Source organism: Urocitellus parryii, chromosome 6, assembly GCF_045843805.1.
Source record: "Urocitellus parryii isolate mUroPar1 chromosome 6, mUroPar1.hap1, whole genome shotgun sequence".
NCBI classification, from domain to species: domain Eukaryota; kingdom Metazoa; phylum Chordata; class Mammalia; order Rodentia; family Sciuridae; genus Urocitellus; species Urocitellus parryii.
In genome coordinates this window covers 165830029-165853541 of record NC_135536.1, presented here as the reverse complement: position 1 = coordinate 165853541, position 23513 = coordinate 165830029, and the positions used below count along the sequence as shown (strand labels likewise).

Genomic DNA, 23513 nt, shown 5'->3' with positions numbered 1-23513 from the left:
AGCAGAATGGTCAAATGAGACCAATAATAAATCATAAGTAAGAACATGTATTTTTATCATTTTATAATATTTGATAATATTAATTTTGGTATTTGAACCTGCATTCCTAATTTTGAAAGGTGATCTTTGTCTCAAGTTGGCGTAGTTGACACAGTACTTGCTTTCAGTGAGCTTTCGTAAGAGTTAATTTGTTCATAAGCAGAGATTACATAAATCATGTGTTTCTTTTATTTCTTTGATTTTTTTCTATGTGAGTTTCATGTTATTTAAGGAGTCTTAGAATGGAAACATTTCATGTTACATGAAATTAAATCTTGTTCTATAATTATGAACTTGAATCCTTGCTTAACTTATAATTTGATAAATAATATGTACTTGTTGGATTTCTCAGCTATCTACATAGGTACTGGAATGGTTTTCTAAAGCAAAATAAAAATGGTTCTGGTTCATCTTTCTTAACATCTTAACATTAATTCAGGAAATATTTTCATTTGTCTTCAATTAGCTGGTGCTTTCCTGTTGTTGTATTTTTTTTTTTTTTGGTCTGGAGAATAAATTATCATAAGAGTTTTCATTAAACACACTATAGTTTTGTTTAATTTGGTACCTATCAGGACAAACCCCAACAGCACAATTGATGTGCTATGAGTGAGTTGTTTTATTTATTAATTTCTATATAAATAATGATTTAGGAATGTTTTGTGGACTTGAGGTTATAAAATAGGGAACAGACCTTCTAAATACTATATTCAGTATGTTCTTGAATATGAAGATGAGATACAAAGACATCTTAAATACAAATCATCACAATGATACACTTTAAATAAAAAAGGAATATTTTTTCTCTTTCATAACATTATGGTTTGAGTAAACTTTTTAAAATTTATGGTGCTATTTTGTTACCTAAATCATGCAGCTATTTGTGTAGGTATTATATGCTTTGTTTTAAACACTCTATCTAAAATCTGACGTTTCTACAACATGGAATGAGGTAATAAGAAGTCTAGTTATTCTTTATGTATGTGAACAAAATTTCAGTGATTCATGTCAGGTGGTATGGTCATTTGAATTTTATTTGAATGAATTAATTATGAGCCTAGTGGCATTTTCAAATAGCCATAGTTTTTTTTTTTTTAAATCAGTTTTAAGATCAGGTTTGTACAGTAGCTAGCACACAGTAGGCTCTTAAATATGTCCTAAAGTTAATATGTAAGATGAGGACACTGGCCACATGCTGTTCTTCTACTTCTCTTCCTTATTTCATGTTTTTTATGTCCTATTTTGGATTTGTATGCATTCTGCTGTTTCTAAAATTGGTACCTAAGCAATGCATTTTTTAACATTAATTATCAAGTTTTGTCTTACTCTTAAATTTCTTATGGTTATGTAAGGCAGCATAAATGGGCATTATCTACCTTGCTAACACCTACTTCCCTGGGTTGAAAATATATTGATCTTGTCTTTAACGTTGACATTTAGGATAATTGACTAGATTCTGAAAAGATAAAGCCTGATGGGATTGTACGTGTTTATTGCTATAACAGTCTCAATTACATAATAAAAATACTCCAGAAACTTATTAAGATCCTTAAACATTTTATACAAGGACTGGCTTCAGAGATCACAGACTTACCCTTGGGAAATAGTTCACTGGCTGAAGAGATTTACAACATGCTGAAAGTCGGGCAGTTAGTCTTGAAGATGCAATTCTGGTTATTGTAACCACAAAACAGAGGAATGACTGTTTTTCCCTTTGAATAAAATAAAGTTGTGTTTAAACTTTTTTATTTTTTATTTTTTGAGGGATGTTTTAAAATGTGCTTATTGCATGACTCAGTTTGGCATATAAGAAGAAATGGGAATTAAATTATCATTGAAATTCCCCTGCTGCCACGTTGCCCACATGATATTTCCACCCTGTGAAGAGTGAGGCAAAGCAATCAGGACAACAAAATTCCATCATCTGAAACTCATTTATCCTAGATGAAAAAAGTTGTATTTTATAACTGAAGAGCTCATTTAGAAAAAAATACTCTTTTAAAGTTATTCTCAAGTACAGCATCAGTGCATTGGGAAAGAAACCAGTATTTTTGAGGTGTCTTGTAAAGTTCTGAACTCCATCAGGGACTCTCTTCCATGAGAAAGTTTACCAAAATGGATACTGTTTTGAGGGGTCCTGGCTTTGCTACCGAAAAGCTGAGTGACCTCGGGCTACATGTTGATTTCCTTCTCTCTCTCTCTCTTTTTTAAACATCTGTCCTGTGAGCTATATAGCAGTTTCCTCATTCTATAGATAAGGAAACTGAAGCTTATTTAAGTCACTCATTCAAGGCCACATAACTAGCATGCTGCAGAGCTTATGGGGAGTTGGCCTCATCCCCTCTTTCCCATTCCCATGGGTTTCTTCTCCAAGACGTTTCTTGCCTAGATCCCGAGTTCATGATTTTGACCAAATAAAATGGTCACCTTCATGTTTTAAGAGCTCACAGAAGGACCTTTGGGATATAAATAAAGGCTGTGTATGGAGAATGGAGGGAAGTGACTTGTAGCTGGCCACTGGCTTAGCAAGTCCTGTCTCTGTACCTTAGTTTCCTTACCTCTTAAGTGAAGGACTTAGGCTTGTGAAACTCTTACAGAGTTTCCTTTTGATCACTGTAAAGTGTGTTCTTTTGTCTCTGGTAATACTCTCAGCTGAAGTCTATTTTGTCTTATTAGTAATAGAGCCAATTCCACTTTCTCTGGCTTATTGTTTCTGTTGTATAACTTTCCCATTCTTCTGAAACCCTGTGAGTGTACTTTTTTAAAATATGTGTCTCTATGTAGAGAGCATATAGTTGAGTTTTGCTTTTTTTTTTTTTTTTGGTAAGATACACTTTGCTGTTTTGTTTGTGATTAAATGGAGTGTTTAGCCCTCTTACAATTAAAGTCATTGGGTATTTCTGGAGTTGAAGTTTATTTAGGTGTGTTAAATTTGCACTTTGATTTTTAGAAATATTTTCTCACTTTTCTTTCAGACTTAATGAAAAATATCTTATACAGGTTGAATACTCAGCATAGCTGGTTTGTTGAGTGGGTTACACTTAGTAAAATACTAGTATGAATTAGCTTTATTCTTCTCCCTCCTATATTTTGGTTAATATTTTTTGACAGATCTCAAAGCTTTTGAGTCATTTTAATGAATTGGAACTACCTAATTTTCAAATATTAGAAAAACGTATGGGGTATGTAGATCAAAGCATCCATTCTCCCATCCAGTTCATGGCTTCTCACCTTCTCAGTCCTTGGGCCTGCCCCCAGCTTTGTACTGTCCTCCCTGTAGAAGGGTCTACCCACTGTTTTTGGCTCTTCCCAAGTAGACAGTCTGGCATAAGCACTTAGCTGGTGCTCTTCCTTTATGGCTGTTACCTCCCCTCCCCGCCACACCCATGTACATCCTGATGGATCTTTGGAGGTCCTTCTTTCTTTCTTTCTTTCTTTCTTTCTTTCTTTCTTTCTTTCTTTCTTTCTTTCTTTCTTTCTTTCTTTCTTTCTTTTTCTTTCTCTCTCTCTCTCTCTCTCTCTCTCTCTCTCTCTCTCTCTCTCTCTCTCTCTCTCTCTCTCCAGATCCATTGGCATTATGACATTATTTGATGTGGGCAGTGCCATCCCTGAGTGACAGTTCTTGTCTGCTCATGGTACATCACTGCATCCTTCATACCCCTGTTCAGGCAGCCCACTTTGGTGGAGACTTTACAGGATCACTCCTAGGATATTCACTTGGTCCACAGGAAAACTCACATTGTGGTCCACAGGAAAACTCACATCTTAGCACCATCAGACTTTGAAGCCCAGCCTGTTTCTACTTTCCCAGAGGCTACATTGTCTTATTCTGTTAATGAGGTGGCATCAGCCAGACATGGGGGCTCCAAGCTCACAAATGTCTCACAGGCTCTGAATTTCTGCTCTGAGATGAACATTCAGCCATAAATGGACTATCAGCCTCCCTCATTGCATATAGTCCCCATTTATGAGGGTTGTCTTGAATACTTGGCTTGTGATGTAGAGAGGGTTAGGAAAGGGGACCATTGGATTTCTTTGAAGAGTCATCTTCTGCAGTGCATGTCCTTCTCTTACATAGATTCTGGGTGTGACTTCTGGATTGGTTTGGCCAAGGTTAGCAAGTCATGTGGGTATATGAAAGTAATGTTTTCATCCATTTATCTGGAGTATTGAGAATTTAGCTGAAAATCTGAAATAGTTGGGGAGAGTTCCTGTTCTACTTCTCTTTAAGAGAATTTAGAGATTGTTGTCTCAAAGCAAGATGTACAGGTTTGTGTTAAGTCTTCAGCTACACTTATAGTTTGTGAAGCGCCACAGTCTATAATCTTCTCCCTTCATAGTAAAAAGAATCCTAGGTATCAAATCAATGCTTAATGAACAAACTGTGGTGATTTCTGGATATCAGTGTCTGGGGAAGGTAAGGATGACCAATAATAATAAAAGAAATGAAGTTTCTCATCTGCAGCATTCTTTACTAATTTGGTTAAATAACTGGTCACTGAAGTGGAAGAAAAATAATTCAAAACTATTGTTAGCTCAGGCAAACTAGTTAGTCAGGTTGGTCAAGGTAGATAAAACCTGAAACTGGATTGACAGGAATCTTTGCTGGAAATTTCTGAACAGTGCATATAATAAATAATTTATATATTTTGCATATTTTATGCGAATGTATATGAATATATATGGGGCTATAATTATGCATGTCTATATGCTTATATAATGAATATGTATATATACTTCTATATATACACATATATACATAAATACAAATTTGTATAGTCCCAATATAGCTGTCAGAGAGATGACATATATAATATAATATATATAACAAGTACACTTTAATAGTTGGCAAAGGATAAGTAGCATAGGTAAAGGAAAATAGTTTGGATGCAAAGCAGACATTCTTACTCTTTGAAGCAGACATAGATGAATGTATAGTGTTATGTATTAGCTCATTAGTTGGCTTATTATTATTAGAAAATAATCACAAAACATTTAATATGATTTTGTGCCACAATCTGGTACTATATGATGACAATGTGATAGGAAGTCATTTTAAGTTTATAAATGTAATTTTTGCTAGAATTAATAGTTAATAATATGTTTAAAATATATTAACATGCATCATTGTGTTTTTTTTGTGAATAAAAAGGAGATTACACATTAGTAGTGTCTAAGATTTAAAAAATAACTTTGGGGCTTATAAAAGTATTATATAATCATTCTAAAAATATTGGAGAATAACTGAAAAACACAAACAAGGCAAAAGTACCCTTAGTCTAATTGTAATAGATAATCGTCTGTGAGCCAGAATAAGGAACAGCAAATTGCTTTTTGTTTATTGATACATTTTTTTTTCCATGAGTGGTAAAAAATGTTGGTGTTTTCATGGCGGAACTTCCTTTGATCTATATTTAATAAACTCACTTTTTTTCTTTTAAAAACTAAAAAGACTTCCTTTAATGTCTAGACTTTGCATGTAGGAAGCTGTACCAAGATTGTGTCCAATATAATAAAAAAACTGCTAAATATAACTCCTTAAACTTTATTTGTTGTCTAGATTTTTGTATAAGTTTTTGAGCCTTAGTCAGTTGTTAAGAGTTAACTTCATGATGCACCTAAAGAAATAAGAGAAGTTATCTGGTGCGTAAGAAAGAGTTATTTTAACACTTAAACCTGTTTTTAGTTCTATCCCTGGAATTGGTTGTGGCAGTTAATTTAACGTGGACCTCAATATTTCATTTTGTAAATGGGGCAGTGTCTTTCTGATGGTGGGGTCAACTGCAAAGGGGACTGTAAATGCTTTTGGCCTATTTTTCAGGTTATCCTTTAAGCAAGGTAGGCATTCATAAAGAAGTCCTAATTTGCTAGTAAGCTTGGAGTTTTTAATCAGAGATTTTAAAAGATGACGTTAAATGCAGAGTTTCCTGTATTATCAGATATTGCCTTTATGAAAGTAACTGCCTTCTCTTTCTTTAGTTGTGAAGCCTGTCTTTTAAAATCATTGGCCTTTGGTGAAGATTAAACACCACGTTGAAAAATAATTTATAGAAGAAAATTCATGAGTGCTGTAGTGTTATTTAATTGAAAATAATGTGTGTATGTGTAACATACTTCAAGCTTTTATTTATTAAATGGTATTTGATAGCTATTGTGATAGAAATTTTGATTTGCAAAATACTGTGGGTTGCTGCAGAATTGCTGGATAGTTTAACTTGAAATGGCAGAGTAAAGAAGCTCATTTTGGGCTAATGCTTTTTCATCTATGCACGTACATCATAGACGGTGCACATATTGTGTGAAAATAATTACCAAATGTTTCGGGGGTGGTGAGTCTGTTTCTCTTCCCCGAGAATTGATGAAAGTTGTTAAATTAGGTTTCTCTGGAGTCATAACAGTTTATTTCACTAAGATGTTTACTGGATAAATATTTTCACTAAGGTTTTCATCAACTTCAAAGAGGTATTATTTATTCAATGAAAAGTGTTAGGAATCTATTGCAATATGTGTTCAATTTCTTTTCTTTCTCCAGTAGATTTCTGCCCTCCCCACTTTGGTTAAAATGAGTACTTATCGGGATAAAATAAAGACATATTTTAAAGTGCTTCAATTGATTTTATGTATGCATAGAATTAGTGGATTTTATTTGTGATCCCACTCAGGGACTAGTGACTCCAATGTCTTGGTGTTACATGTTATCTAAACATGATAGAATTGCAGTGTTTGTATGTACCATACATGGAGAAGAGGCTGTATTAGTCAGTTTTTCATCACTGTGACAAAATACATGAGATGCGGAATCTCCATACTGCTTTCTGGAGATTCCCTTGGAATAGAACACCATTTGACCCAGCTATCCCACTTCTCCTTCTGTACCCATAGAAATTGAAATCAGCATACTGTGTTAATGCAGCCACATTTATAGCAGCTCAATTCACAATAGCTAAACTGTGGAAACAACCTAGATACCCTTCAATTGAGGAATGGATAAAGAAACTATAGTATATATACAGAATGGACTATTACTCAGCATTAAAAGAGAATAAAATTATGGCATTTGCAGGTAAATGGATGGAGTTGGAGAATATCATGCTAAGTGAAGTAACCCAATTCCAAAAAACCAAAGGCCGAATGTTCTCTCTGATAAGTAAATGCTGATCCTTAATAGTAGATGACATGGGAAAAAATGGAGGAAATGTTGATGGGGTGAAGGGGAAGAAGGGTGGAGAGGGGAATGGGGACAGGAAAGATGGTAGAATGAGATGGACATCATTACCCTAGGTACATGTATGACTGCACATATGGTGTGACGCTACATCATGTACAACCAGAGAAATTAAAAGATGTGCTACAGTTGTGTACAATGAATCAAAATTTATTTGGCTGTCATATATACCTAATTAAAATAAATTATTATTATTTTTTATAAAAAGAAATACATTAATAAAACAACAACATCTGAGATAATCAATAAAAAGTGGAAAGGTTTGTTTTGGCAGGTATTTTCATGGTCAGCCCTGTTTATTTTGGACCTGTGGTGAGGCAGCACTTTATGGTGGGAGTTCAGGGCAAGGAACCCTGTTCTTATAGCCAGAAGAATGATAGAAAGTGAGAGAGTGATAGAAAGAGATCAAGTGAGCTTGGGGGTCGAGGAGGGAGAGATAGATAGATAGATAGATAGATAGATATGAGTGTGTGTGTGTGTGTATGTGTGAGAAAAGAGAATGTACATGTTGGAAACCAAGCCATCAACACCTGGACTTCTGTGGGATATTTAAGAATCAAACTATAGCAAGGGCTACCTGCTTTCTGCGTGATATATTGAATCCATAGACTGAGATTTGTTTTCATTATTTCTAGGTCATACAGTACATGGTGGCTTTTTAAAAAACATGTCTTAGGGATGTAGAACCTTTGTAATGCCTTATAGCTGTAAAGAAAAATCCCCGATTGGGCATGAAGCTAAAAGGGAACTTTGACCTGAGTGTGCTTTTAAGGCCATACCCATAAGTTTCTTGTGAATGTTCTTTTAGTTACTGTCTTCATGCAGTTTATAAGTAATATTTTAATGAAGACCAAAGTGAAGTAGTAGCGTGATACAGCAAAAAAAGCAACAGCTGACCTTCTGGGTTTGAATATTAGGACTGTCTTTTACTAGAAGTGTGACCTTATGTGATCTCCTTTGGTCCCTTTGAATTTGTCCTCATCTACAGGGGAGACACTAGGGACTGACTGGAGATCTGTGAAGAATAAATGGAATACTGAGTGTAAAGTGCCAAACACATCGCCTCATTTATAATATCTGCTTCTTAAGGGTAGTTCTCTTCTTTCTGTATGCATTTAATGATTACATGTGTCATGCTGGTTCAGTTGAACTACTCATGCAGCTCATTATTATATTTCTAGAAATGATGCTCACAGTTTTTTTTTTTTTTTTTTTAAGGATTGCATACTTTTCGTGAAGACTCTTGGAACCAACTAATGTATAGGTTGTTTTGCTCATTCATTTTTTTTCAGCATTTTTTCAATACTTCTGTGCCAGCTTTGTGAACTCTAGAAGTTTATGTTGTATTAAGACAGATCAACAGATAAGAGAAATTTTGGTATTTTAAGTTCCACAGAAGTTACATCTCTTAGGACCCGTAGAAGCAGAGTAGCAGCATTTGAATCAGGGTATTTCTTAAACTCTCAAAGGGTGTTTATTTCTGTTGTGGTTTTTGTTTCTTGGTGATGTTTAGTTTCTGATGTTATCTAGCCATGACTGTAAATATTTACTTTTCTTTATACTCACACACACAGAAGTTTTTATATATATACAAATTTTGAATACTATTTTAAATCAGAAGATTCTCCATTTCTTTGGTCACTGGAATAGGATTGAGGTTTTGGGGTCATCATTCACTCCTGCATCCTTCGTATGAGAGGGTAGGAATCCACAGTGGGGTGTGGCGCAGCCTGGAGGATGATATGACCTGTTGTTTTTGAGGGTTTTCTAGTAGCTGTTCTCCTTGAAGCTCCTTGGTCCTTTAGTGTGAGACCTGCTCTTCTGACAGGTGGAAACTGTGGAAGAGGTCAGGGGTGATGATATAATGGTGTTAAGTGTTGTATGGAACATCACAGTTGAAATAGAAGCCACTTCTGGAATACAGAAAAGGTTAGGTAAATCATTCCTGATATTTGTTAGAATATTTTTTACTGTAAATGATAGAAAACAGCCAACTAAACTCATAGACACTTGTCACACCTAACACGAAATGTGGTTCTGTCATACCTAACATGAAATGTGGGCTTCGAGCTTTAAGATCGGGGTGGATATAGCATTTCAGCAATGCCATCAGAGAACCAGATCAATTAATCCTTCCTCTCTCCCTCCCTTCTTCTTTCCTTTCTTCCTTCCTTCCGTCCTTCCTCTTACTGCATGGCTTTGGTCCTCATGGTTTTGAGATGGCTCTGAATCTCTAAGGGAAAAGGGAAAGGGACTCATTCATATCAGGAGAACACCCTTTCCCCAAACCCTCTTCCACATCGCATTGGTCAAAACTGTCTTACATGGCTACATCGACTGCAAAGGGGGTCTAGAAAACATCATTTTAGCTAGGTATATTACCTCCCAGAAGATCAAGGTTATGAAGATTAGATAAATAGTCATGATGTCATACCTGGAAATTTTATTTTTGTCACTTCTAGTGGATTTATTCTGAGATTTTATAATTTGGTGAATATTACTTGCTACTTCATCTACTTATTTATTTGACAGATATTTATTAAATGTATAAGGCCTTGTAATACATCACTTCCACCTTTAACTAGATTTTAAACTATGGCTGCATGAATGAAAATTATCCAAGTATGGATGTGAACTAATAGAAGTGTCTCTTAGCTCATGTAGTAAATCTATGGAACTGTGACTTCCAAATTGAAAACAACTGATTTTTGTTTAGCTAACCTCTGCCATGAAACTCGTTTGTAATTATTACCCACACCCTCCCTTCTCTGACCCTCGATCCTTTCATAGATAAGGTTGGAAGCCTGCCTGATAAAGCCAAGTTACTCTGATTTTCCCATAATACTCCCTTTTCCAGCTTTTATATGCTTACCCACATTTCCGTTTCAGAATTTGGCATTGTTTCTTTATTGGAAAGCAAACAGATTACCTTAGGCCAATAAATCTTTGAAAAAGAAAACAGAAAAACTATAACTAACTCTTTTCTTAATCATCATATCCCATGTGAGGATTCAATGCTAGGTCTTGAGCATGCTCTGTTCAGAGGGAAACCTAGGTTTGTTCTTGTACCTGGTTCATCTTTGAGGCAGGCTTGGCACAGCTGTGTGCACAGTCTTTTCCCAAAGCATGATATAAATCCTGCCTTTTATTATGTCCAGGGTCAGGTTTCCCACACTGGTGTCTGGCAAGGTCAGTAAGTCAAATTCTAAGGCCATGAGGATGATTTTACTTGGTGTGTGACTTTCCCCTGCTTGTTGTGAAAGATGAGATCTAGTCTCATGTGACCCCTTCTTGCCTCTTGCAAATTTTAGGCAAAATGAGTGGTGTAGTCCATGGGGTGCCCATCGTTTGGTTATTTCTCAGTTAACTTGTGTAGCATGAGCAAGTTGCAGATATGGTGGCTTTATGTTTGTGATGTCAAAGCTTGCATCAATAAAAGATCTTTTTAATTTTTAAATCGTTTCTGCTCTGATCTCTTGCTAACAAAGATTTCTATTCACGAAATAGATAACATTGATAATACTTATAAATCATCCATTTTTCCACTTAAGGCGTATAATTAATTATAAGCAATTTCTAACAAATATGAGATAACCAGTGTTTCTGTGTTGATATCATTTAATTCAAATCAGAGATGCTCTAAACAATAAAAAAGAAGCTTTATGACAAGTAAACATATGCTTGTTTATTTTGCTTTTGAAATATTGGAATAAAGCTTCAAAACCATTGTTGTAATGTTCATAAAACCATAACAATTAGCTGTTAATTTTTCCTACTGTGATATTTGAATTTTAATTTTTTTGCTTGGAGTACTCCCTAGTTTGTTCCATTTTTTTTTTTGAAGGGAGTTTGAAAACAATTGTGATATTTATGATCTGGGCTTTCTATATTTTCAACCAGAGTCTTCATGGGATGGTCATTTTTAAAACTTTTTATTATGGAAAAATTTAAATATACATAAAAGTGGAGTGAATATTACAATGAAATTTCATGTATCTATTATTAAACAACAACAAACTCATGGCCACTTTTGTTTCACCTATTATTCCTCCCTAGTAGCCATCCCATCTGGACGGTTTTGAAGCAAATCCTAGATATCATATTATTTCCTGTTGGGCCATTTTGAACTGGAGGTTTATAAGTGGCCCCAACTCAGTTGTTTCTATACCTTAACTTATGATTCAGCTTAGTGGGCTCACAGTAACCTATATTTCCATGTTGATCATCCATCTATCTTGCCTTTCCCTTGTTAGCAAAGGCTACCTGAAACTGTAATTTCAGAGAATAGAATAGATGGGCTATTACCCTAACTATATTATATTATATTGGCATTGAGCCAACCAAAGTAATGTTGACTGACATCCAAAGCGGTGAAAAGCAGGAGAGCAAGGACCCAGATGCTGGCTTCAGAACAATACAATGTGCAGAATTGGTGTTGTTTTGAAGGACAGAGTTTCTGGACCTACCTATGACCAAGACGTTCAGATGTCCAACTTGTCTGTATGAACTTGGAAGTGAGTGCAAAATTCATACTCCTTTCAGCCAGATGTTGTGGGAATTTCTTATGTAAAGTTTAAAAAGGATTTTTATTGTTTGAAAAGCAGGTTGCAACTGAAGCAAGCATAAGCTCATATAGGAGTCCTTATATGATGTGAATATGGGGGAAATTCCTCTGGAGTGTGGTCCCCTGGGATTGATGCTTTGGGAGTCATTTCCAGTCCTTTGGAGCTTTTGGGGGAGGGTGTCAGAATCTCAGATATTGTATTTGACTCCATACATCATTGCTCCCCTGGGAAATTAAATTGCATATGAAACCCAAGTGTCAGGTTCAGGGTCAAAGTTATAGTATTAGATGACTAACTTATGTTAAACTAAATCATTTACTTCCTAATTTGGATTTGAATGTTTAAAGAAAATACATTAAAATAATCTACACCAACAAGTAATTTTGAACAAAAAAGTCATGATAACTTTGGTAACAGGAAATTTGTGCATAGTTTATTACAAATGTGAAATAAAATCAGATGTGTCCTATTTTGATTTAGTTTCCTTTATGTTTATTTCTTGATCCAAAAGTCTTAAATAAGAAAAATGGAGCCCATAAATATGGCTCACTGGCTGAGATAATAAAAATTTCAGCAGAAGGAGGCAGCAGCTTATAGTTCTCTTACTTTCTGATCTACACAGCAGTACAGTTGCTTTGTCTCATCTTCCCACAGAAAAGTAGAAACAGGAGTAGAATTTTATACATTTGCTTCTTCATTTAAATTGAACAAAATGTTTGAACATATGTCATTGGGGTAGATTTGAAGTAAATGCTTTAATTCTAATTTTGGAAGAATTTCCATTTATTTTTTTGCCTGTTTTCCATTTGATTTTGTATGTTTATCCATTTGATTTTCAGAAATCAAATCATTAGAGCCAAAGTCTTTAAAGTGTTTCATTTAGATAGGAACGGAGCAATATTTTAAGTCTAATTTAAAGGTTTTCCATTGTTTTAACATTGTAAATGAAGCCACAATGAGATTAGAATAGGTCTTAAAAATGAACCTTTGCTGCTTCTTGTAACTAGTGGATAGTCTTTCTTTTATTTTTTTTTTCCCTACAGGAAAAGATGGTTTCTCTGTGATATGGGATCCTGAAATGTGATCTTTCTTGAAAAGGTAGGCAAAAAGCTTTTAAAAATTAATCTATGACTTTAAAGCAAATATATTATCTTGAATAAATAATACCCAGAACATTTAGTTGACAAGCAATTTATATGCTCTTAACATGTGTCATTATGGATTGAATTAAAAACTCGGGTTTCTAAATTCAGAATTTGAATTTGCCAGGCTCTGAAAAGGCTGTTTAGGACAGTTTTGAGAGAGTAGTGGATACCTACAGGGCTTGGGATATGAAATGAATGAGCACCTTACAGTAGGTGCAATTTTTATTGGAAAGATTCATTTCATCCCATCTTGATGAAATGTTTCTCTATTCAGTGGGTGACATCTTCCTAGGAAGCCCAGAATTTGGAAGTATAAAATGGTCTGTGGCCAGTAAAAATCATCATCTTACCTATTTTTTTTTCCTGTGGGATTTCTTTTGCAGAGCATGGGTTGTGATTTTCTTGTTACTTTATCAAGGTTGTGGGTATGACAAAGTTGTGGGTATACCTGGGTGTATTGTCTTGCTTTTTTTTTTTTTGTAATCTGTCTGTAGCATCTCCAAGAGGTTTCTAAATGTCATAGGTTTAGCTCCTATTAGCCTTGCAGTTGCATTTGTTTTTATTGATACTCTGTAGTGTGGATGACATCTGCTAGCTGCCCTGTCTGTAAGGTGCATTTGGAAGTACCCTTGGAGTACCCATGGAGATGGAGAGCCCTAGGCACAAGACCTGGGTATGTCCTGTGAGACTCTCACCCCAAATCATAGGACCTTTCAGAGTTTGGGGATTTTCAAAATCACAGTGGCAATGACTGAGTTTGCATCATTATCTTTTAACGTTAGTCTGTAATTTTCTCTTAGGTTATAAGATTTAACTGTTAGATCTTTCTGGGAAGAGATGTTGTGATGTGGAATCGTGCCTCCCCATTTATTTATAATAAACATTTGCAATGCTGGTGGGGTCTTTTCTCATTTTTCTCTCCTGTTCACTAAAGTGACCTCTCACCTCCAACTTTGAGTTGCTGGTGCAGGTCGAGGCCATCTACACCCTGGGCATGGCTCACTTCCCTCTGACAGGTCCAGGTCCTCAAGTAGTTGCTCATATTTTATTTATAAATTGACCCACCCACCTCTAGGTATCAAAAAGTGAAAGACAAACTAGACCATTGGAGATCTAGTGTGGAGAATGCTCATGCACTCCAATCTCTGAATTGGAAAAAGAGGGATTGAAGCTGAGTTGAAACATTTAGCCTGTATAGATAAGATAAATTGAAAGACTAGAGTAAACTCAGCATTTGGGTAGAAACACTCTAAGAGTATGTTACAAGATTATACTGGTAGAGACACCAAAAGGGAAGATTATCTCTAATTTGCTTCAAAATGGGATTTCAAAAATCTGCTACATGAAGATCACTTACAGTGAAATAACTAAAAAATGTTATCAGTAAATGTTTGCTTTTTTCCTCAATTTATTTCTTCAGATTTTGGTTTCACAGATGACACACAGAGAAGTATGAATTAATCACAAACAGAGAGTAAAATGATGATCAGGAATAAGCTGATAAGCATGATATAAATATTGAGTTCATTTATTTCTCATTTTACCCAAATCATTTGCTGTTTCTTCTTGTATCCATTAATACCTAAACTTTTCTACCTTTGGAAGGGATGTTAGGATTGGCTTCTGTCCTGGTCTAGACTGTAGGCAGCACTATGAGTCTAGTAAGTCAGTCCCATTCAGATAGTGGAGAACTAGAGGCCTGTGTTTACCATTAGGCAGTTTAAGTGCATTCACTATGAGTCCCACTTTAGCTAGATGGGGTGAGGTCACAACTTGCCCCCTTCAGACCCTTAGGAATTCTGACATGAGGTTTAGAAACATAGTTACAGTGTCTTGCTTAGGAATCATCCCTATTTATAGCATTTGACAGACAGACATCTGGACTTCTGGGCCCAGCACTCTCTCTTAATTACATTTTAGCCAAGACAGCTAACAATAACCACAGTATATTTTGCTTTTTCCTTATTAGCTTGACTTTCCTTAGTATCAAATTGACCAGTTCTCCAGGAGTTAGATCCATTTCTCAATTCTCTGGGTACATTTTCCCTTTGGTAACTGATCACAGCACAACTGTTGATCCATGGTAAGGGGAATCTTATGGCCACCCAGGAATCAAAGGTTCCTCATTCCCTACTCTTTTATCCCTCCTCTTCCCAAACCACATGTTTCAATTTCAGCAAATCCCACTTCAGTGACACCAAATGTGTTTGTCAGGGAAAATAAAGTATAGGCGATTGAGTTACTGGGGGGCAATGGAGGAACATTCTTCTAAAACAATTTTATAAACAGTCCAGTTCTTATACACTGGATTGGTTAGATGTAGGCTTCAAACAAGTAGCCATAAGTGGTCATTTAAACGTAACTTGAATTTCCTGGACTGGGAGTGTAGCTTAGTGGTAGAGCACTTGTTTAGCATTTACAAAGTCCTGGGTTCATCTATAGCACTGCAAAAAAAAAAAAAATCTTGAATTTGGGGGGGATCCATCATTGTGGGTAGCTGACTGGGTGAGAATGCTCTGTTCCTCTTTACTTTCCAAACAGAAATGCACACTTTTGTATTTTCCTGACCTCTACTAGCGGGTGGGAGCACTAATGGGACCTCACAGTTGCTAAACTGGGATTGTGGTGTGATGATTCAGAGAGGCAGATGGTGGTTTAAAATTCTGTCCCTTGCTGGCACAGGCTCAGTCAGCATGGAGGTGTCAGAGCCAGTGGTGGTGACCTGTGCCAACAGTGTAGTAGATGTCACAGTCAACTGTTAAGAACCAGAGAAAAGGTCTAAGAAAACAGCTCTCCTTGTGTGTGTAAGGAGCCCAGTCTTGCTTTCCTTATTCCCACCCACATGTCCTTCTACATAATTTTAAAGCACATTAAGAAAAACCACGCGTCAATGATTCCTTAAATCGGTTCATGCACAAGTAAGATAGCCTGATCTTCTTTTATGGGAAGGAATATTTTTTTTTTTTTTTAATGAAAAAGTGCATCTAACAGAAGTTCAGACAACCTACTCTGGTTTTGGTAGAGAGTCTTTCTTTTCCTTTGATTGAAGTAGTGTTTACACTTCTATTTATACTCTCAGAGTATATACTCAGAAAATCTCAGATTGACACTCTCAGAATCTCATCCAAACTGTTGTCTGTGAACAATTGCTGTATTTCCGATTCCTACCAGCTAGGTTGATCTGCCTGTTTTATTTGTTTTCTAGAACAAATAGACTCACACATGATTTTACGTTGTGTTTTGAGTTCCCAAGCATATTGTCTGTTCTTCCTGTATACTGATTCCTCACTTTGGTGCACACAGCAGCTGTGTGACTGTCTGTGAGGAAGTGCCACAGCTTCCTCCATGGAATGCCACAGGTGGTGTGTCAGGGGATTCTTCTCTTCCCAAGTGTTATTTTGGCATGGGTAGGCTGCCCATCTTTGAGGTGGAATCTCTTATGATTTGTTTCTTCACATTCCATGTTAGTGTTTGGAAGTGGGACCATCACCCCAGGGACAGATTGCCAGCTGTCCCATCATAGATTGTGCTCAGCCTTCTATAGAAATAAGTTATTATGTTGCATAACTATCCAACTGCAGAGACTGGCAAAGCAGCCTCTCGTTGTATCTAGGTGAGTCACTTGGTTTCTTTACATCAGTGGGATGTGGGTAGAATAATGTGTGTTAAATCCAGGACAAGGCTTCTAAATCTTCCTACTTCCTTTTTTTTTTCCTCAGGTTGGATGCAGTCATAGTTGCTTCCTTGTTTTTCTTCATGCTCACTTCTGCTGGGGGCATTTGTATTTGCTTCTCGTTTGGCAAAAAAAACGATGCACTCTGAGGCTTTAGTGATGAAGGGAAACAGGGCCAAGGGGACTCATCACCTTGTCATCTTCACCAACTTAGAACTTAGAATAGAAACTTTTTGTGGGTGTGTGATGTTGGAGGTATAACTTAGGGACTTGCACATGATAGGCAAGCACCGTAACATGGAGCCACACCCCTACTCCCTGAGCAGATGATCTTTAAGGGTCATATGTATAGTCTTTCTCAGTAACAACTCTATACAATGGAAGGTGGAGTACAAATTATATGAGCAAGACAAAGAGACAAACTCTTGCATTCACTCTTCATATATTTTCAGACCTGTTTGTTACAGAAACTGACATTACATGTAGCACTTTCATTTAGCCATGTTAATTATAACACTTTTTCTTAGTTACCCGATGACATTTTTCCATTTTTTTAATTGCCCATGATCTGGAACCTTTTTGCAATGATTGGTAACATGGCTTGTATATTCTCTGCCTCAGTTCTTTTCATCCTAAAATTGCCTCATGTTTTCACCGTGCCTTCTTTTCCTAAAGCATATCTCAGTATATTCCATAATGCATTGTTTTTTGTTTATACCAAACAAGAAGCAAGTTAACCTTGCATTTAGAAATGAACCATTTATTAGTTGACTCTAATCCTTCTGTAGCATACCCTGTGCTTCAGCTCTACTTTGGGCTCCTTTGGTCATATTTTTCTCTCTTTCTAGACTGTTAGATACTGCATAGGAGTTTATAGACCTCACAATATCTATCGAACACTATTTTATATATATATAAATAAATAAATACATATATGTATATATTTATACATACATACTTTTTATGCTGTACTAGATTATTGGAGGGCATTCAGATTATAATATAATATTAACCTTTGCTGATATCTTGGGATACATGTAACAGGTGCTTGAGTGAAGATATGAATAGAATTAACAGAATATGTTTAGATTCATCTGGAAAGATATTAGAAGCATTATGGTTGTTGAATAAGGTTGTGGTTCATGCAAACAAATAAGTAAAAATTGATTAATGATTTAGCCACTAATATAAAGCTAGAAAATATTCTTATGAAGAGTTTTCACTTAAAATAACAGCACAATACAACAGTACAAAACATAGCAGTAATTTACCTAGAAATATATAGGAACAAAATAAGGGAAACTATAGAACTTAATTATAGGTGATAAAATAAATTTTAAATCAAGGGAGAGAGATCCCTCATTCTTGAACAGCCAGATTCAGTACAGTAATACAAAGACATCAGTTTTATTCTGATAGTATTTTTACCATCTTGTGGTGGAGAGATCTCTAAGTAGCTTAATACAACTCTTAATCAATGCTGGGTAATTTAACAAAGTGATTTGGAACTTGATTCAAAGAATGAACTTATCAACTTTCCCAGAATTATGGGAAATATTTATCAGGGCCACTGTTATATAAGCTAATTATAATTGAATGGTGGTATTTATACAGGTTACATAAATATAATCTATTTTTAGGCATGCATGTATGCTAATTTAGTATGTAATAAGGTTGTTATTTCAGATGGGGTGGGAAACAGATGAATTATTCAACAAAATGTGTCAGGACACCTGGCTAGTCATCTGGAAAAATAAAACAAGATTTGTACCATGTCACTCATGTAAAAATAACTCTAGGGGTCAAAGTTGTAAGTATAACATTATAAACTATTAATATGAGTGAAAATATACATGCATAGATGCTTTTATAATCTTGTGGTATTGGAGGGAAAGCATCTCCAAGGAGAAACCGTGAAGGAAAGGGAAAATAAATGTGACTACATACAATATTTTAAATCTTTATTTTCATGAAAAAAATTGGTATAGAGGGAAACCATTTCAACTTGTTTGAGAGATACATAGTCTTCTAGGAAAATATCATCAACAAAGATGATCAACTTAGACATTCCAAAGATTCAAAGAGCTTTTAAAATAAACCATTACAATATTATTCATGAGATGAACATCTTAATGGAGTTGTGGAAAATAAACAGGCAATTCATAAGATAATGAACATGGGGTCAGCCACATATGAGAAGATGGGCAAACCTGAGAGCAATTAAAAGTGCAAATTAAACCAATAAGGATATATCCTTGCTTAGTAATTGACACCATCGATTTAAGAAAAATAAATAAATAAAAGATTCTGTACCTACTAATTGTTGGTGTGCGTAAGCAAATAGTAGCATTTTGTTTTCTAACTGTGGTGAAGGGTCACTTATCCTGCTCTATTTTTGTTGTATATGTTTGTTAAAAATATTGTAAAAGTAGACCAGAAAAAGAAAAGGAGAAATATACACAATTATTAAAAATATATATATACATAAATGTATTTATATGTATGAGTACATTCACACACATATAAAATGTTTATCAGATATTAAAATTACCCTGACATATTGCCATAAATATTTCTCAGTGTTATCTTAATTTCTGCGCCTTTCTTATTATGGACCAGTAATGAACAATTTGCAATCTGCTTTATTCTGTGGAGCACTCTTTGAGTAGCACTGCTCTATGTGCTCATAGGAGCAGACGTTGGTACAGAATTTCTGAAGGGAAGATCGGCAGTCTATAAAATTTTAAACGTGCAAACACTTATTTTTCTAGGAACTTACTGTAGGATTATATTCAGGTATTTGTGAGAGATTTCTTTCTAGCACTTTTGAAGATAGTGAAAAAGATGGAACTCAAATTTATCTTGTGGTAAGGTAATGATTATGTAGTTTTGTATGTTAGAGTCAGTCTGTGGAGTATTATGTAGTCACTACAAATAGTTAAGTAAATGCATATTTTAAAATTATATACAATTTCAAAGATACACAAAAGTAGAAATAGGGTAAAGAATCCTTGCACATATATAACCAACTTCAACTATTATCCACTCATGGCCAATTTTGTCCCTGTGCCACTGTGTGTTTATTTGTGTGGAAAATATGATCAGGATCTTTTGTAAGTAGAAGAAGAACAAGTTATAGAGGAGCATTTATTTACTCATCCAATAATTGTGGACTGTCCTCCTGCCTCTTTGTTTTAGTAACTGAGCTTCAGAAGTGAAAAAGAAAAATCAGCTTGATGTGACTTTCTAGTTTGGATGAGAGAATACTAAAACAGTCAAAATTATAGTATGTATTTACTGATAATCATTTCAGAGAAAAAAGGGACTGGGGGGACTAGGGCATGTTATAGTTTTAGAAAGGATGGACAGGGAAGGCTTCCATGAGAAGGTGGCCTTTGATTCAGGTTCTGAGTGGCTAAGGTCATTTGGGCGAGACCCCCCAGGCTCTCGGGGGTTGGGAAAGGCAAATGCAAATACCCCAAGCAGAAGTAAAGCACGAAGAAGAATAAGGAAGCTTGTGTGAAGCTCGTGTGACTGCATCAAGCCAGGGGTAGAGACTTGGGAGATGGGGCAGAAGTAAGGGTCAGATAATAGAGGGCCTTGTGGATCTCTGTGATGACTTGAGCTCCTAATCTGAGTGAAGTGGGGAACCATGATGTAGTAGTTAAGCAGTTAAGCCCAATAGTATATGATGTTGCTTATAATTGAGAAGACTCACTGGCTGCTAAGTTCAGAGTAGATGCTAAGGGGTCAAGTCTAGATGTAAGAGAGTTAGATGGGAGGTTGTCATGACAGCCAGAGAAGCCATGGTGCTGTGGATTTCTGCACAACTGTGAGGGCTGAAAGTGATTTGAAGGGGTTGGAGACTCAGTCTATTTTGTAGATAGAACCCATAGGATTTACTAGTGAATTCCAGGTAAGGTATGAGAAGGGTGGGGAGAGGGAGTCCAGTGTTTAGGGAGTTGTCGTTTATTAAAACATGGAGGATTGCATTACAACAGGTTTGGATGGGAACGCTCAGGAGTTGGTTTTGGATCTCTAAGATTTAAGACTCTCATTAAATGTCTGAGTAACAAGAGATGTAACTGGTAGTTGATTGGATCTGAGTCTGGAATTCAGAGAGATGTTTAAGCTGAAGATAGGCCAATGTTGGAGTGTGAGTTTGTGTGGGTTCAGTAGGAAAGTGATCAGGGGGGAGGAAAGAGGGTCAGGGAGAAATACTGGGGAATGATATTGGCCAAATTATATTGTTTTACTGTGTGCATGTAAAAATCCGTAACGACAAATCCCACCATTACGGAAAACTATAATGCACCCATAAAATATGGACAAAAAAATAAAACTAGGGGGAAAAAAAGTGTGAATGCAGATAGGAAGCGAAGGGGTCTGAACACTACTTTCAAGACACTTCCTCTTAGAGGCAAGGAGATTGGGAAGAACCAATAAGGGATGAGAGGATAGGAGAGACCTAAAGAATCAGGAACAAAACCAAGGGTGGATAGTGTCTGGAAGCCAGTTGACAGTGTTTCAAGGAGGGAGGAGTAATGAGGGGGCTGTCAAAGAGGGTGAGACTTGACTGAACTGAGGGCTGGTATAAAAGTTGGACCAACACGACACGTCAACTTGAATTTCTTGTTGTGTGAGCTGGGAAGCATGGAGCTGATGGTGATGTTGATGATGATGATGGAACTAATTACTGTTATTTTAAGAATTCCAGAAGAACAGCATCTTCTTATTTTCTTGTCAGGAATAACAAATACATAACCTACCATTAAAATTGGATATAACAGCCATTAAAAAGAAAGAAAGAAAACCCAAAAATTAATGAAAGGAATTCCACCCCCCCATATCCTATGAGATAGTTTAATTTAATTATCAAGCTGGTTGGTGCTGATGCAGCTGCCTGAACTTGGAACCTTTGTGGGGCAAAAGCCCATTGAGAAACTAAAGTCTGTTGCAGAATGGAGACAGAAGAGGAGAGGGAGAGGGAGAGAAAGACAGGGAGTAGAGAAGGGCGGGGAGGAAGAGGGAGGTGAGGAGGAGGAGGGAGGAGGGAGGAGAAAAAGGAAAATAAAGGGTTGTTTGAAGTAGCTGTTTAGGAAAAGCCAGGTGCCTGATAAATTTTATTGAGTCCGGAAATGTCAGAAGCCAAAAACAAAAACAAAACAAAGATGGTTGTTTGGAACAGTAGCTTTGTCCTGAACAGACTAGGAAATGTGTATGTTCTTAGTAGATCAATTATTTCCCTAATACTTAAAAAAAAAAAAAACAAAAAAAAAACAAAACCTTCATCCCCTTCAGAGCAAAGTTTGTGCTCATGTTTGAAGGTCTAAATCCATAATTGTTGATAAAATCTTGGTATTGTAAGAGGGCAGGTGTGCTAGAATTTCTTCATTGCTGGTAGACAATTCATGTGGGGTCAGGGTGGTCTTAATGCACACATTTAGAAAATAAAATGACTTGTTTTATAGCTTCTTGATTTAAAAAACTGTACTCCCCCCCCCACCCCCCCGCCACATCCTCACAATACCCGTACTCTAGTGTTTATCAAATTAGGAAGGCTGGGCTCAGATAGAATAACAGGAGGGTTTTTTTTTTTTTTTTTTTTCCCCTGGCATCAATCAAGAGTTATTTGGAAAACAGGCAGAACAAGTTGAAGTGCGCGCCTCATACAGTGAAGCAAAAGATTCGGGTGCCAGGCACAGATGGAGTAAGTTCATTCTCACATAAATATTATCTCTTTGTTCCTGCCAAGGCTGAGATGCAGTCATTGTCTTAATTAACTCAGGGAGATTTCAGTTATGGATCCAAAATCTTAGTCTTCTGGAAATTGTCATCTGGCTTTGTGTTGTCCCTAAGTACCAGTGTGACCTTGAATGGATGAACCACTTAACCAATTTAGGCCTTCTTATAGGGAATGACGGGTGCAGAGGGCAGGTTTAACTCTTTAGTGTGGGCCTTATGTTCTCTGAATCTGGCATTCAAGTTTGTGGAAAAATTTCAACAGAGACCGTGACTAGGTTTTCTATGATTAATACATAGACATTTTACTGAATAACATTCAACTTTGCAACATTTTAATTCTTTTTAAAAAATTTTTTGTAGTCTGACACAAGGCCTTTATTTATTTATTTTTATATGGTGCTGAGGATCGAACCCAGCGCCTCACACTTGCTAGGCAAGCACTCCACCGCTGAGCCATAGCCCAACCCAGCATTTTAATTCTTAAGACATTTTGAAACTCTGCAGAGAAAAGAATGCACTGGTCAAGGCTAAAATATAGCCTTTCAATGATCTTGTTGAAGTTGTAGCATTCTAAAGGAAAACATAGGCAATAAAAATACATTTGAAATATGCAAAAATATACTTTTGTTTGGAAAAAAAATCACTGGCACTAATTAGCATTTATTTCAACAAAGCTGAAAAATTTTAAAACATAAAATTCAAACATCTTTCAAATGATATGGATGGTACTGTCTCAGATACATGGAAATGTCTCAAAAGCTATAATTTCTCCTCTGTTTATGCTGTCTTTCATGAGGAAAATAAAGAGACTAAACATTGTTTGGATTATCTCTACACATTTTAAATTTCTCCCAAAGGCTGCCATGTAATGGTTGGCATCTGAGAGAATAAAGTGGAAATTAGTGAGGCTGAGTTTGTCCTTCATCTTTTGCCAGAGCTGGCCTCCTTGCCTCCTTTTTTTGCGCAGAACACGAGAAATCTGAGAACGGTATTTAACTAGAGTACAATTTTTTTTTTTATAGCTTGTTTTTCGTAGCTGGTCTACAGATTGCCAGGTCTTTCTACTTAATGTGTTGGCATTCAAACGACCAAATGTACTTTTCAACAATGAATGGTTTGAA

General features: G+C 36.1%; 1 protein-coding gene across 5 annotated transcripts in view; it reads left to right on the top strand.

Annotated features, from left to right (window-relative positions):
- Plcb4 (phospholipase C beta 4) overlaps positions 1–23513 on the top strand; it is a 399208-nt gene that overhangs the window by 14262 nt on the left and 361433 nt on the right. For 3 of the 5 annotated variants that reach the window (XM_077799625.1, XM_026385781.2, XM_026385782.2), the window contains exon 2: positions 12873–12927. The exons of the other annotated variants lie outside the window; for them this stretch is intronic. The gene's annotated coding sequence lies outside the window, so the exon portion shown is untranslated. The remainder of the gene's footprint in view (positions 1–12872; positions 12928–23513) is intronic. 5 annotated transcript variants of the gene reach the window in all.